Raw genomic sequence first — 17,389 nt, 5'->3', positions numbered from 1 at the left:
TACTTCAGAGAGAACATCTCACATCTAGTTTTTAATGACAGACTAGTCATCCCTAAAGCACTTTGTCTCAACATTCTCCAGAAAATTCATCAAAGTCATTCAGGGATAGTGAAATGCTGACTAAGAGCTGAACAGTCAGTCTGGTGGCCAGGCATCAGTCACACCACTGAAGAGTTAATCATGAACTGCCTTATGTATGCAGTGAATAGCTAACAGCAGAGCGAACCACTGGTACCCTCCACTTTTCTTCGAGGCAATGGCAGTGCCTAGGAACAGATTTATTTGAGTTCAAAGGTAAAGTTTTCATCATTGTCATTGATTACTACTCCAGATGGTTTGAAGTGAGTAGACTGCACAGCATCATGGCGGAGGCAGTTATTATGTCACTAAAAAGAATTGTGACACATGGCATCCCGGATGTCGTTGGGTCAGACAACGGTCCTCAGTTTGCTAACGAACTGTTCCATAACTTTGCGCAGGAATATGGTTTCATGCATGTGACACGTTCACCTCGATATCCTCAGTCTGACGGAGAAGCAGAAAGAGGAGTTTGAGCAATCAATGAATTCATGAAAAAGAACAAAGATATTAACTTAGCCCTTCTTAACTACAGAACCTCGCTACTAAAATATGGGTTCTCACCATCAAAACTATTGATGCGAAGACGGCTGCGAACATAACTTCCAGCTCTACAGCAAACACTACAACCTAACATTATCTCAGATGATCATGAGAAAGTTAGGAAGAGTGAGGAGCAAAAAGAGACAATCAAGCTCGTAATTTCAACTTGAAGCATAGAGCACGAAACTTGAAAATGCTTTATCCCGAGGAGAGTATAGATACATTATAATAGAAAGAGCTCCATCACCGAGATCTTGTAGAATCGGTGCAGACCAGGGAAATATCAGCAGGTACCAAAGAGCTTTGATATAATTGGGAAGGAAACCAAAGGAACCTCAAAATATTATTTAGATCCGGATGGGGACAAGGAAGCAGAAACAAGTAGAAACTCTACAACCATCGAGGTGGAAGACACTCCTATCAAACTAAAAGAGAGTGCAGTTCATCCTTAACCTCAAAATGAAGTCAGGACCAGATCAGGGAGATTGGTCAAAGCACCATATAGACCAACCCTGTGAAGTCTAAGACTTTCGGGGGAGATGTAGGAGGATGTATATAGTTGGGATAAAGACTTGGGGGGGGGGGGGGGGGGGGCGGTGCGGTGGTGGGGAGATGTACAGAAGTAAAGGGTTAACATCAGGAGCACCTGATATTGATGTAACTACTGATGTGATATCACATGACAAAGAGACTGCGATCTGGTGGAAGCAGAAATACAACCTTGTGTAGAGTACTGAGCAGTAAATAAACAAGAATGGTTTTTATAAATAACAGTCTATGGTAGCATTCTTAGAGTAACAGATGAAGCCTAAAGAAACCCCATCTAGACACCAAACTGAAAATGAAACATTAACTGCTGCTCCCTTGATCTCACTTTCCTCCTATTTCCACTTCCAAAACCTGCCTCTTTGACCAAACTTTTGGTCACCTGTTTAATATCTCATGTGGCTCAGTGTCCTACTTTGTTTTGTGCTATCATTACGTTAAAGGCGCTATATAAATAAATATATGTTACTATGCTGCTATGAAGGCGGTTCCGCAACAATCCAAAATGCTGGCAGCATCGGTGGAGAAGAAAAGAGTTGACGTTTTGAGTCCACATGACCCTTCAACAGAACTGAAGTATAGTTAGCGCCAACTCCAGCATGATGCCACCACCAAACACATCTTCCCTTCACACCCCCTGGCGGCATTCCGTAGGGATCGTTCCCTCCAGGACACCCTGGTCCACTCCTCCATCACCCCCTACTCCTCAACCCCCACCTATGGCACCTCCCCATGCCCACGCAGAAGATGCAACACCTGCCCCTTCACTTCCTCTCTCCTCACCGTCCAAGGGCCCAAACACTCCTTTCAAGTGAAGCAGCATTTCACTTGCATTTCTCCTAACTTAGTCTACTGCATTCGTTGCTCCCAATGCAGTCTCCTCGACATTGGAGAGACCAAACGCAAACTGGGCGATCGCTTTGCAGAACACCTGCGGTCTGTCCGCAAGAAAGACCCAAACCTCCCTGTCGCTTGCCATTTTAACACTCCACCCTGCTCTCTTGCCCACATGTCTGTCCTTGGCCTGCTGCATTGTTCCAGTGAAGCCCAACGCAAACTGGAGGAACAGCACCTCATCTTCCGACTAGGCACTTTACAGCCTTCCGGGCTGAATATTGAATTCAACAACTTTAGATCTTAAACTGCCCCCCCCGCCCCCACCCCGCCATCCCCACCCCATTTCTCCCCCCTCCCTTTTTTTTCCAATAATTTATATAGATTCTTCTTTTCCCACCTATTTCCATTATTTTTAAATCCACAACTAATACCTTGTTAGTCTGTCCACCCCACCCCCACTAGAGCTGTACCTTGAGTATCCTGCCATCCATTCTTAATTAGCACTTTTCTTAGACAAATATCACCACCTTCAACACCTCTTTGATCCTTTTGTCTGTGACATCTTTTGATTATCTGCTCCTATCACTGCTTATCTCCACAACCACCCACCCACCCCCCGCCCCAACTTCTCCCCCCTCCCCCCCCCGCCCCCCACCTTAAACCAGCTTATATTTCACCCCTCTCCTAACTATACTCAGTTCTGTTGAAGGGTCATGTGGACTCGAAACGTCGACTCTTTTCTTCTCCACCGATGCTGCCAGACCTGCTGAGTTTTTCCAGGTAATTCTGTTTTTGTTTTGGATTTCCAGCATCCGCAGTAGTTTTTTGTTTTTATCCAAAACGCTGCACTCGTTCCACGCAGCGCAGCCCTGACTAGCCCAATGACGTCAACAGGCGGCGCACGCACCGAAGCATCGGCAAGCGCTCGGCTTTTTCCGTCATTGCCCCACTCACTGTACGATGCCGGAGTCGCTCGGCTGTTTCCGCCACCCGCCCTCGGGTACCGAGGCCGCTCGGCTTTTTCCGCCACCGGGCTCCCGGGCGACGAGGTCGCTCGGCCTTTACGGCACCCGTTCCATGGCGCCGAGGCCGTTCGGCTATTTCCGCCACGCGCTCTCGGGCCCCGAAGCCGCTCGGCTATTTCCGCCACCCGCTCTCGGTGCGGCGCCGAGGCGCTGCGTTCGCTTAGGGGCCCGTGTGGCGACTGACTGACAGGAGTGAGCGCCCCTGGAGCTTCCACCCTAGGAACCCGGGAACGAAGAGAGGTGAGCGGGAGAGGTGATCGGCCGGTGGGGGGGGAGAGTCAAAGCCCGGCCGGTCTGCTGTTTTAATACGGCACAGCCTGAGGCCTACACTGCCTCGGTGACAGAGTAATCCAGAGGCCGCGGTCACTGCCAACGACCTGTAGGTGGAAACAAGCCTGGGAGCAGAGTGCCAGGGCCTCGCTCCTTCACCAGCCCGAGCCAGGGTGTCGGGTAGGAGCTCCCCGCTGTGGGGGTGTCGGTCAGGCGTGGACCGGGAGAAGGAGAGTCCGTGGTGCAGGCCTAGCTCTGGCTTGCAGCCTCTGTCCCTGTGAGGGGGACACTGCAGGAACTCAAATCCCAGGCTCTGTCACCTCACACCAAAATAAACAGGCCTCACTGCTCACCCTGTCAGAGCACTCGGAGTATGTGGAAACCTTCAACCTGCAGCAACTGACCCCAGACACATGCTTCCCACTCTCAAATACATATTTATGGGGTTTCCATATAAAATCTTTAAATAGTGTTTCTGTATAAAGTCTCTATATATTTAAAAGGATCACTAAAGTTATATCTCTGTGGTGTCTACATAATATAGTTTGAACCTTTTTAAAGTTCTGTTTAGGTCACAACCCGAGTATTGCATCCAGTTCTGGTCACCACACTTAAGGAAGGATGTGAAGGTCCTTGAGAAGGTGCAGAGGAGATTTGCCAAATGGTTCTAGGGATTTTTGGCTTTAAGGTTAGGTCTGAGAAGCAGAGGTTCTCCTTGGAGCAAAAGAGATTGAAGGGAGATTTAATAAAGATGTGCAAGATTATGACAGGTTTGGATAAGGTAGACAAGGAAAATCTGTTCCCTTTGGATGATGGTGTAAGGACTAGGGGGAATCAGATTTAAGATTTTGGGCAAGAGATATGGGGAGGATGTGAGGAAGAACATTTTGGTGAGTGGTAATGACCTGAAACTCGCGGCCTAGGAAGATAGTGGAAACGGTGAAAATGAATGATTTTAAGAGGAAATTGGATGGGCCCTTGAGGGAAATAAAATTGCAGGGATATTGGGATAGAGAGGTGGAATGGGACTGACTAGATTGCTCTATAGAGAGATGGCATGGACTCAGGCTGAATGGCCTCCTTCTGTACCGTAAATGACTTTCTACAGTTGGGGGTCTCTATCAAATACATATGGGGAGTCTCTATGTAATATATATGTCTGTGGGATCAGTAAAGCATCTCTCTGTGTGTCAATTTGGGGCCTCTTTTGTTTTTAAATAAAGGAAGCTGGAGGTGAGAGAAACATGAGCGAAAAGGAAATCGAAAGAGATGCTGAAAGGCTGAGATGAGGCAGATGGAATGAGAGGAGACTCATATGGAGTATAAACACCAACACAGACTAATTGGGCTGAATGTCCTGTTCCTGTGCTATATATTCTATGCAATATGTTATCCCTGCTTACATAATCTATATTGAATCAACTTATGCTGGAATATTACTGCACAGGAGGAGGCCATTGAGTCAAGCAGCTTACATTACAAAAATGTATCCAATTAGTCCCTTTCCCTGTTGCACTATCCCCACCTTTCCCTTCCTCCCTCAGATAACCTTGCAAAATTTCTCCTTTTCACATATTATCCAATGCCCTTTCATAATTACTGTTGAACCTGCTTTCACCACCATTTCAGGTGTACATTCCAGATCATAACTCCATTATCATCTCTCTCGGAGGAAGGCTGATCGGAGATATTTTTTTATTCTTTCATGGGATGTGGGTGTTGCTGGCTTGGCCAACATTTATTGCCCATCCCTAATTGCCCTTGAGAAGGTGGAGGTGAGCTGCCTGCTTGAACATTGGAGTCCATGTGGTGTAGGTACAACCACAGTGCTGTTAGGAAGGGAGTTCCAGGATTTTGACCCAGTGACAGTGAAGGAATGGCGATATAGTTGCACGTCAGGATATTGTATGGCTTGTAGGGAAACTTGCAGGTGGTGGAGTTACTAGGAAATATGGAGGAACCAAGGGATTTGGGTTTCTGTGTATACAAATCATGACAAGATACAAAGCGGCTAATAAAATGCTATCCTTTATCTCAAGGGGCTGGAATACAAAGGGAGGAAGTGATGCTTCAATTGTTCAAACCCTTGATCAAACTCCATCTGGAGTAACTGCATTTAGTTTTGTTTACTAAACCTCAGGAAAGATGTGGTGACTTTGGAAGGGGTACAGTGTAGATTGAACAGGACAATACCTGATTTAAAGATTAATTTATGAGGACTGCTTGTATGAACATGGCTTGCAAGGTCTTGAGATTAGAAAGTTGAGAAGTAATTGAGACATTTAAAATGATTAAGGGACTGGAAATAGAGAAACTATTTCCTCTTGTGTGGGAATCGAGGATAAGGGGGGCATAATCTTAAAAGTGGAACCTGGTTATTCAGGGTGATGTCTGAAAGCACTTTTCCCACACTGTTGTGGAAATTTGGAACTCTTCTGGGGCGGTGGGTGGTCAGCTAAATTTTTCACAACTGAGATTAATAGATCTTTGTTAGATAAGTGTTTCTAGGGATGTTAGATTGAAGCACAGCATGGAAAAAGGCCATTTGGCCTGACTGGTCTATGTTTATGTCCCACCTGAGCCTCCTCCCACCCTACATGATCTTTGCAACAGCTAATGAAGAAAGAAAGAACTTGCATTTTTCCAGCACCGTTCACCGCCTTATATATTCACTCCTTCCACCACTGGCTCAAAGGGGTAGAAGTGTGCACCCTCTACAATATGCACTGCAGCAGCTTGCCAAGCCTCCTTCAACAGCACCTCCTAAATCCCTCTAACACATGGAAGAACAAGGCCACCAGAACACCACCGCTGCAATTTCCCCTCCCAACCATATCGCAGTTCCTTCACAGTCACTGGGTAAAAAAACCAGGAACTTCCTTTCTAACAATACTTATGATGGACTACACTGGTTTAAGAAGGCGGCTCACCACCATCTACTCGAGGGCACTTGCGGACAAACAACAAATGCTGTCCTTGCTAACGATGCTCACATCCCATGAACAAATGAAAATATGTCCCAAAGTACTTACAGCCAATAAAGAAGTTTTGAAGTGTGGTTGTTGTAATGCGGCAGCTAATTTGCCGATAGCAAGATCACACAAACAGTATGTGAAATAAGTATAGCAGATAATCTGCTTTAGGTGTTTGTCGAGAGTTAGATGTTGGTCAGTGCACTAGGAGAACTCCCCAGCTCTTCCTCAAATAGTGCTGTGGAATCTTTTACATTCACCTTAGAGGGCACAAGGGGCTTTGGTTTAACATCTCATTTGAAAGGTGGTACCTCCAATGGTTTGGTGCTCTTTCACCATTGCCCCACTTACAATGTACCATCAGTACTACCCGCAACAATGCAACAGTTCTTCAATACTGCCTCTACAACAGTGCTCCCTCAGCACTGTTCCTCCGACATTGTAGTGCTCCCTCAGTACTGATCCTCCAACATTGCAGCACTCCTCAGTACTACCCCTCCAACAGTGCAGTGCTTCCTTAGTCCTGATCCTCTGGCAGTGCAGCATTCCTCAGTACTGCCCCTCCAATGGTGCAGTGCTCCCTCAGTACTGCCCCTCCAACGGTGCTGTGCTCCCTCAGTGCTGCTCCTTCCACACTGCAGTGCTCCCTCAGTGCTGCACCTCCCACGCTACAGTGCTCCCTCAGTACTGCCCCTCCCATGCTGCAGAGCTTCCTCAGTACTGTCACTCCCACAGTGCAGTGTTCCCCCAATAATGCCCCTCTCACAGTGCAGCGCTCCTCAATACCACCGCTCCCACATTGCAGCGCTCCCTCAGTACCGACCCCCCCCACATTGCAGTGCTCCCACAGAACTGACTGTTCCACAGTGTAACACTTCATTGGCACTGCACTAAAGTGTCAGTCTAGTTTTTGTGCTCAAGCCTTAAGAGGGACTTAAACCAATGATCTTCTGCCTTGGGAGCTGTAATGATGTGAACTGTTGTTTGTCATGGAACTATAAGCTAGATGGGCTGCAAAGTCTCCTCCATCTATATTTATCTTGGTAATTACCAAACACTGGAGTGTACAGATTAGAACATTTTAACTCTCTGTCTGCATTGTGTTTACACACAAAAACCTGAGCATCTCGTGCAACCAGTTTGGCATTCCAGGAATTAATTGTGTGAAGTAGTCTGATGTTATATAAATCTCTTTTCTACTTTAAGATCCTCTTAAGAACTCACAATTGTCACCCTTCCCAATATCTTCTTTGTTTGGGTAACCATTTTTGCCTGATTACTCCACTGAATCACCTTAGAATTTTTTTTACATTAAAGGTGCACTTGAGTTCAAGCTGCTGCTGAGGCGTTTTGATAATGTAATGAAGTGTATCTACACCACATGGCCTGCAGCGGTTCAAGAAGGAAGCTCACCACCACCTTCTCAAGGGCAACTAGGGATGGGCAATAAATGCTGGCTGAGCCAGTGATGCCCACATTCCATGAATGAATTTTTAAAAAGTGCTATATCAGTGCAAGTATTGCTGTCTCTAATATATTAAAAACAACAAGTTCTGTTTATGGAGGCTTCACACTTTAGTCTTCAAGCTTTGTTTTAGTGCTGGGCGATTCTGACTCTCAGCTCGGACCTGCCATGCATTTTGGGGAGGTGGTGATGGCATAGTGATATTGTCGCTGGACTAGTAATTCAGAGATCCAGGGTAATGCTTTGGGGACTCGGGCTCCAATCCTGCCATGGCAGATGGTGGAATTTGAATTAATAAAAATCTGGAATTAAAAGTCAAATAATGACCATGAAACCATTGTCGATTGTTGTAAAAATCCAACTGGTCCTTTAGGGAAGGCAATCTGCCATTCTTACTTGGTCTGGCCTACATGTCACTCCCATAGCAATGTGGTTGACTTTTAAATGCCCTCTGAACTAGGGGGTAACTAGGGATAGGTAATAAATGCTGGCCTGGCCTTTCCAAAAAAAGCAAGAAACTGCATTTATATCCTTTTAGGATGTCCAACAGTGTTGTACAGCTAATTAAGTAGTTTTGAATGTACTCATTGTACATTCTCATTGTAGGGAAATGTGGCAGCTAATTTATGCACGGCATGACCCCACAAAAAACAAAATAAGTGACAAGATTACTTGTTTTGGTGATATTTGTTGTGGGTTGCATGTTGGGTTGGACACCGTCAGATCTCCCATCGAACTGGTAGATGGGCTTTGATTCGATGGGCTTTGATTCAATGTCTTTGATTCAATGTGTCGTCTGAAAGACAGCATCTCCGACAATTCTGTACTTAGTGCCAGTTTTATTTACTTAGTCTAGTTCTTGAGTGAGGTTTGAACCCAAAAACACTTGCCTCAGTAATGAGATCACTGTCACCCGGCCGGTTCATTTCGATTCACTGCCCCGTGATACACCTCTTGCATGCTGCTTTAACCATTGCTTCCACTAGTATCTACTAGTGACAGGCCCTTCATCATTTTGTCCTTGCTTTAAATAACAATGTTGTCTCCAGACACATCCCAAGGGATACAGAATGAAAGTTTCTCAGAGGAACATAAGAATTCCTGAATGAAAAGAAGCCCAAGATCCATATGGGTTCTGCTGCCATCCTTATAGTTACATAATACAACAATAATGGAGTTGTTGACTAATTATGGCAGTCTAACATCCTCTCAGTACTGCACTGCACTGTTATCCTAGAGGACAATCTCTCTCGGGTGAGAGTGCCAAATGAACACAATTCAGCATTTGGAAGGCAGTGGTTCTAACCGACACAGTAACATTTTATTGTAAGGTTCCACTATCTGCTGCACTTGAACAAAAGAAATTAGAATCATCTTCATAAAACACTGCGTCTAACCCCTTACCCCCCATACTTTTAATATCCCACCCTGCCTAAACCCCACACTCCCACTCGCTCTTCTTACCCTTTAATATTCCACCCAGTCTACTCACCTGCCATAGCCTTTGGTATCCCACTATGGGATTAGTCTAATCCCACTCTTCCCACACTCCTCGTACCCTTTAATATCCCACCCAGTCTAACCCCATGCTCCTACCCACCCTACCCATTCCTTATACCTGTTAATATCCTACGCAGTCTAATCCCGCTCTCTTTCTCACTCAGTATACTGTTTAATATACCGCCCCGCCTGATCCCACCCTCCTTTCACTCCCCATACCCTGCAATATCCTACTCAATCTAACCCTACCCTTCTCTCACGCCCTGAATCCATTAATACCCCACCCAGTCTAATCCACCCTCATTGCTGAACGAAAAATTCCAAGGTCCAATTAATTCTCCTACCATTCTGGTAGTTGTATTTTAATTGTGTTATAGATTCATCAAGACAATCATTCTTTACCAATTAGCTCACAATAGACCCAGACATGAGGCGAGACATACCCCATTGTAGTAGAGAGCTTGGAACCATAGAACATTATAGTACAGAAGGAGGCCATTTGGCCCATTGTCTTTGTGTCACTTTGAAAGAGCTGCAATTTAGTCCTGCTATCACTGCTGTTTTCACATAGACCTGCATATTTTCCTCTTTTGAAAATTAGATTTAAAAACTGCTTCAATCATCCTTTCAGGCAGTGCATTCCAGATCATGATAAATTGCTGTGTAAAAAGCTGGAAGCCAGTGTCCAGTGGCGTACCACAGGGGTCTGTGCTGGGTCCCCTATTATTCGTTATTTATAAAAACGACATAGATGACTATGTGGTGGGGTAGGATTAGTAAATTTGCGGATGATACAAAGGTTGGCTGGGTGATTAACAGTGAGGTTGAGTGTCTTGGGCTACAGGAAGATACGGACAGGATGGTCAAATGGGCAAATGGAATTTAACCCTGAAAAGTGAGAGGTGATACACTTTGGAAGGAGTAATTTGACAAGGAGGTATTCAATGAACGGCATGATACTAGGAAGTTCTGAGGAACAAAGGGACCTTGGTGTGTGTGTCCATAGATCTCTGAAGGCAGAGGGCATGTTAGTGGAGAGGTGAATAAGGCATATGGGACACTTGCCTTTGTCAATCGAGGCATAGATTACAAAAGTAGGGAGGTCATGTTGGAGTTGTATAGAACCTTGGTGAGGCCACAGCTGAAGTACTGTATGCAGTTCTGGTCACCACATTATAGGAAGGATGTGATTGCAGAGGAGATTCATCAGGATGTTGCCTGGGATGAAACATTTTAAGTTATGAAGAGAGGTTGGATAGACTTGGGTTGTTTTCGTTGGAGCAGAGAAGAATGAGGGGTGACCTGATCGAGGTGTACAAGATTGAGGGGCATGGACAGGGTGGATAGGGAGCAGCTGTTCCCCTTAGTTGAAGGGTCAGTCACGAGGGGACACAAGTTCAAGGTGAGGGGCAGGAGGTTTGGGGGGGGTGTAAGGAAAAACTTTTTTACCCAGAGGGTGGTGACGGTCTGGGTTGCCTCACATCCTTTAAAAACTACCTGAATGAGCACTTGGCATATCATAACATTCAAGGCTATGGGCCAAGTGCTGGTAAATGGGATTAGGTAGGTAGGTCAGGTGTTTCTCATGTGTCATTGTAGACTCGATGGGCTGAAGGGCCTACTGCACTGTGTGATTCTGTGAAAAAGGCTTCTCTTCAACTTGCCTCCTCTCATGCCAATCACCTTAAACCTGTGTTCCCTGGTTACTGACCCTTCTTCCAGTGGAAGCGGATTCTCCTTCTGTACTCTGACCAAAGCCATTCCAAGTTTTGAACACCCCTGTTAAATCTCCCCTTAACCTGCACTGCTCTTTAAAAAAAAACAGCATCTCTGGTCTCTAGCTAACTGAAGTTGCTTATCCCTGAAACCATTCTGGTAGATCTCCTCTGTGTACTCCCTAAGACCTTGACATGCTTTCTGAAGTATGGTGCCTAAAATTGAACACAATACGCCAGCTGGGGACTAACCAGTGATTTATGAAGGTTTAGCAAAAATGGCCTTGCTTTATACTCTTTGTCTCTATTAACAAAGCCAAGGATCCCATATTTTTTTTTTATAAACGGCTTCTCAGCTTGTTCTACCACCTTCGAAGATGTGTATACACCCCAGGGGTCTCTGTACCTGCACCCACTTTAAAATTGGACCATTTCCTTTATATATCTCTCTTCATTCTTCTTACAAAAATGCATCACTTCATAGTTCCGTGTGTTAAATTTCATCTGCCATGTCTCTGTCCATTCCACCAGTGTCCTCCTGAAGTCAGTTACTGTTTTTCTCACTGTATTATATTTCTGAGTTTCATGTCAGTGGCAAACTTTGAAATGATGCCCTGTATACCCAAGTACAGGTCATTAAAAAATGTAAAAAAGTGGAGTGACCCTAATACTGACTGCTAGAGGACACCACTGAACACTACTCTCCTATCTGAAAAGCAACCGATCACCCCTACTCTCTTTGTCTTGGACGACTTTGTGTGCAGGCTTCCCCGGTCCCTTTAATTCCATGGACTTCCACTTTGCTAACTAGTCTACTATGTGGCACTTTATGAAATGCCTTTGGGAACCATAGGTTCCTCTTGAGCAAGCCACATTTAATGTCATGTTTCAACGTTAGTCATATAATGTATCCAAAATGTTATTTTCTGAAATAAGCCTTACTTGATTCACATGCTCGTCATTACTCATTGCTGAAATACTTATGACAACAGTGTTAGGATAATGACTGCATTTTTTAAGTTCAGAGATAATTAATTAAAATAATGCTTTTGTTCAATTTTTGTAAAATGTTATTCTTTTACTGTATGAGATTTGCTGTTAGATTCATAGAATTTTACAGCCCAAAAAGAGGACATCAACCCATTGTACCTGTGCTTTGAAAGAGATATCCACTTATTCCTGCACCCTTTCAAATTTTTACTCTTCAAATATTTACCCATTTCTCTTTTAAAAAGCTATTGTGGATTCTGAATCCACTGCTGTTTTTGGTCAGGAATTCAAAGTCCTAATAACCCTCGGCTGGGAGGAACCAATAAAAAAAAATTCCCATTCTTCTTTTGCTAATGGTTTTATATTTATTCTTTCCAGTTAGCAGCCCACTGACCAGTAGAAATATATTTTCTCAATTTATTTTATCAAAACCCTTCATAGGTGCAAACATCATGTCAACTGCATTTTGCATTAAATCTTATAGAATGTACACTATTCATAGGAAATTAATCTTGGTTCGGTTCATTATACCTTGATTTAGTTGTTTTTAAAATTAGATTTTGTAGAAGTAGCAGTGATTCTCTTTCATTCATAAAGCAATATAATGGTTTCCAAATGCTGCAATTGTACTCCAGTTGTATGAGGCAATGTTTCATATCTGAGATTTTCAGCTTTGATACAAGCATTTTTTATGGTGCATGTAGTGATAAGATGTGATGTTTAGATATACTGGATGTATCTGAAAATAGATTAAGAAATGAAGTGGATTTACTATGGAATGCTCTGGGTGTTGATTTACTCATTTTTGGCAGATTCTGAGAGTTTTAGTGTACGTCAGCACAATAGATCTGAAAGTGTATAACTTTACTATTCTTTAACCTGTAGATAAAAGCATAGCATGTTGAATTTGCTGCCTTGTTCTCAGTTTATTTTCTTAATGAAATCCATCATTAAAGATATTTATCTGTTATGTTGGACTTGTGGATTATGTTGTAAACATTTTTTTTTCATGTGCTTACAATTCATATTCATTCTGGCCCTTGGTCCTTCAGTCTTGCTATCCCTCTTCTCATTCCCTCCTCCCTGCCCTGCAGTATAAGTGCAAGCTGTTGTGACATGTTTGCAGGTTAACCAGTAAAAAGCGACATTTGATTAACAAGGAATATCAGTGCATTAGTCCAGTGTCCTAAAACATCCTTGCCCCTCTCTTCTTGTTTAAAACGGTCCTAAAACCTACCTCTTTAACCAAACTTATGATCAGCAGTTCTAATATCTCTGTTTTTTCTTTCATGGAGGTGGACCTTGTTGACAAAGGCAGCAGTTATTGCTGATCCCCAGTTGCCATTGAGAAGGTGGTGATGAGCCACTGCCTTAAACCATTGCAGTCCATGTGGTGTGGTACACCCACAGTGCTGTTAGGAAGCGAGTTTCAGGGTTTTGACCCTGTGATGGTGAAGGAACAGTGATATATTTCCAAGTCAGGATGATGTGGGGTTGGAGGGGAGCTTGCAAGTGGCAGAATTCAAGGGCAATTAGGGATGGGCAATAAATGCTGGCCCAGCCAGGGGAGCCCACATCCCGTGAATGAATAAAAAAAAATTCATGATTCTGCTGCTGTTGTCCATCTAGGTGGTAGAGGACATGAGTTTGGAAGGTGCTGTCAGAGGAGCCTTGGCAAATTGCAGTGTACATTGTAGCTGGTACATGCTGCTGCCACTGCGTGCTGGTGGTAGAGGGAGTGAATGTTTAAGGTGGTGGATGGGGATTTTGTCCTGAATATTGTCGAGTTTCTTGAGTGTTATTGAAGTTGCACTCATCCAGGCAAGTGGACAGTGCTCTCTCACACTCCTAACTTGTGCCTGGTCGATGATAAGACAGGCTTTGGGGAGTTAGGAGTTGAGTTACTCGGCACAATTCTTAGCCTCTGACCTGCTCTTGTGGCCACAATGTTTATGTGGCTGGTCTAGTTAAGTTTCTAGTCAATGGTGATTCCCCAGGATGTTGATTGTAAGGGATTCAGCAATAGTAATGGCATTGAATGTCAAGGGGGGAGAGGGTTAGATTCTCTCTTGTTGGAGATGGTAATTGCCTGGCACTTGCAAAATGTTACTTGTCATTTATCAGCCCAAACCTGAGTGTTGTCCAGATCTTGCTGCATGCGGGCATGGACTGCTTCAGTATCTGAGGAGTCACAAATGGAACTGAGCACTGTGTAATCACCAGCGAGCATGCCCACTTCAAACCTTATGATGGTGGGAAGCTCAGCGATTGAGTCGCTGGAGATGATTCGGCCTTGTTCACTGTCTTGATCTGCATACTGTCTATATAATCACTTAGATCTGTTTCGCTAGGTCAGATATTTCACTACACTGTTGTATTATAATTGTGGATGGGGAGGCATGGCAATGTATAAGATAACCAACAACTGCAAGAAAGATATGAATTTAGTGGGATTTCTGTTCCATTGGGTCTTTGCATGACCAGCATGTGGATATTTCTTTTTCAAGCTTGTGCCCTTTGATCTTGGGTCTGCGAGGCCACCCTGGAAGGTCTGCAATGTCGTCAGGTTTTGGTGGTGTTCTATATTTGTTGATTTCTGTGCCTTTTATTTATTTATGTTGTATTTGATCTAAAAATGATCCATGTGTTGATACAGAATACGCACTTGTATTTCTAGGTCACCATCCATGATCTCAGAATAATCCGAAGCACTTCACAGCCAGTGAAGTGTTTTCGAAATATAGTCACTGTTGAAATTCAAGGATGCTTGTAGACATTTGTACAGAACAAGATCCTACAGTCAGCAATGTGAGAACATCCAAATAATCTGATTTTTTTTTTCTGTGATGTTGCCCAGGGTGGGCAAATATTTGCAAGACACCGGGAATGAAACTGGACAGACCATCCAACATTGACCTAGGCACCGGGAACAGCGATGGCAAATTCAGCCCTGTCGACCCTGTAAAAGTCCCTTACTAACATCTGGGGGCTTGTGCCAAAATTGGGAGAGCAACAGCTTGACATAGTCATACTTATGGAATCATACCTTACAGATAATGTCTCAGACATGACCATCACCATCCCTGGGTATGTCCTGTCCCACCGGCAGGACAGACCCAGCAGAGGTGGTGGCACAGTGGTAAACAGTCGGCAGGGAGTTGCCCTGGGAGTCTTCAACATTGACTCTGGCCCCCATGAAGTCTCATGGCATCAGGTCAAACATGGACAAGGAACCCTCCTGCTGATTACCACGTACCACCACCTCCCCTTCTCAGCTGATGAATCAGTGCTCTTCCATGTTGAATACCACTTGGAGGAAGCACTGAAGGTAGCAAGGGAATAGAATGTACTCTGGGTGTGGGACTTCAATGTCCATTACCAGGAATGGCTCGGTAGCACCATCACAGACTGAGCTGGCCGAATCCTAAAGGACATAGCTGCTAGACTGGGTCTGCGACAAGTGTGAGGGAACCAACAAGAGCGAAAAACATACTTGACCTCATCCTCACCAACCTGCCTGCCACAGATGCATCTGTCCATGACAGTGTTGGTAGGAGTGACCACTGCATAGTCCTTGCGGAGACAAAGTCCCGTCTTCACATTGAGGATACTCTCCATCGTAATGTGTGGCACTACCATTGTGTTGTGAGGCACTACCACTGTGCTAAGTGGGATAGATTTCAAACAGATCTTGCAATTCAAGACTGGGCAACCATGAGGCACTGTGGGCCATCAGCAGCAGCAGAATTGTGCTCGACCATAATCTGTAACCTCATGGCCTGGCATATCCCCTACTCTGCTGTTACCACCAAGCCAGGGGATCAACCCTATTTCAATGAAGAGTGAAGGAGTGCATGCCAGGAGCAGCACCAGGCATACCTAAAAATGAGGTGACAACCTGGTGAAGCTACAACACCAACACTTGCATGCCAAACAGCATAAGCAGCAAGTGACAGACAGAGCTAAGCGATTCCACAACCAACAGATCAAATCTAAGCTCTGCATTCCTGCCACACTCAGTCGTGAATGGTGGTGGACAATTAAACAACTAAGTGGAGGAGAAGGCTCCACAAATACCCCCATCCTCAATGAGGAGCCCAGGACATCAGTGCAAAAGGTAAGGCTGAAGCATTCGCAACAATCTTCAGCCAGAAGTGCTGAGTGGCTGATCCATCTCGGCCTCCTCCCAGCATTACAGATGCCGGCCTTCAGCCAATTTGATTCACTCCACGCATATCAAGAAATGGCTGAAGGCACTGGATACTGCAAAGGCTATGGGTCCTGACAATATTCCAGCAATAGTGTTCCAGAACTTACCGCATTCCTAATCAGGCTATTTGAGTGCAGCTACAAAACTGGTGTCTATCTGGCAATGTGGAAAATTGCCCAGGTATGTCCTGTACACACAAAGCAGGACAAATCCAACCCAGCCAATTATCGCCCCATCAGTCTACTCTCCATCATCAGTAAAGTGATGGAAGGGGTCATCAACAGTGTTATAAAGTGACACTAGCTTATTAATATCCTGCTCACTGACACTCAATTTGGATTCTGCCAGGATTACTCTGCTTCTGACCTCATTGCAGCTTTGGTTCAAACGTGGACAAAAGAGCTGAACTCCCGAGGTGAGAGTGACTGCCCTTGACATCAAGGCAGCATTTGACCAAGTGTGGCATCAAGGAGCCCTAGAAAAACTGGAGTCAATGGGAATCGGGGGGGAAAACTCTTCACTGGTTGGAGTCATACCCAGCACAAAGGAAGATGGCTGTAGTTTTGGAGGTTAATTATTTCAGTTCCAGGGCATGATAGAGGAGAGTGCGAGAGGAGGATCTTGGGACAGGCAGTCAGTAGCACCTAGAGGAGAGTGCGAGAGGAGGACTCTTGGACAGGCAGTCAGCAGCACCTAGAGGAGTGCAGAGGAGCTATAAAAACAGCACGAGAAGTGGCGAGAGTTCAAGAGCAGAGGTGACTGAGGGAGTTCAGTGAGGAGGGAGGAGGTGCTCCTTTCTTCTATCTTTCCTCAGAAAGAAGAGTGACAGCCTTGATAAGTAGGACCTGGTGAGTAAATTAGAAAAGTGTAATAGTTTTAAATAAGTAGCTATACTTCGATTTAACTGAGAAGCGCCAGGAATAAGGGAAATTTAGTGCCAATATAATAAAGTAATATAAATAATTTAAAGTAGAATAAAGTTAATGTAAGAGAAATAGAGTTAAGACATGGCAGGGCAGCTCAGTCGAGTGGAATGTGTGTCCTGTAATATGTGCGAAGTCATGGACACTACTGGTGTCCTAGATGACCACGTGCAGGAAGTGCTGCCAGCTGCAGAAACTTGAGCTCTGGCTTTCAGAGCTTGAGCGGTGACTAGAGTCACTGTGGCGCATCCTTGAGGCTGAGAGCTATGTGGATAGCTTGCTCAGAGAGGTGGTCACACCACAGCCTAAGGGGCC

The 17,389-nt window shown here is 44.7% G+C and overlaps 1 protein-coding gene across 2 annotated transcripts in view; it reads left to right on the top strand.

Annotated features, from left to right (window-relative positions):
* Window positions 1–3,117: 3,117 nt before the first annotated feature.
* phrf1 (PHD and ring finger domains 1) overlaps window positions 3,118–17,389 on the top strand; it is a 97,953-nt gene continuing 83,681 nt past the window's right edge. For both annotated transcript variants that reach the window (XM_078549329.1, XM_078549330.1), the window contains exon 1: window positions 3,118–3,269. The gene's annotated coding sequence lies outside the window, so the exon portion shown is untranslated. The remainder of the gene's footprint in view (window positions 3,270–17,389) is intronic.

This window comes from Cetorhinus maximus, chromosome 9 (assembly GCF_964194155.1).
Source record: "Cetorhinus maximus chromosome 9, sCetMax3.hap1.1, whole genome shotgun sequence".
Classification (NCBI taxonomy): Eukaryota; Metazoa; Chordata; class Chondrichthyes; order Lamniformes; family Cetorhinidae; genus Cetorhinus; species Cetorhinus maximus.
The sequence above is the reverse complement of the archived record's forward strand: the minus strand, read 5'-3'. Positions and strand labels throughout refer to the sequence as shown.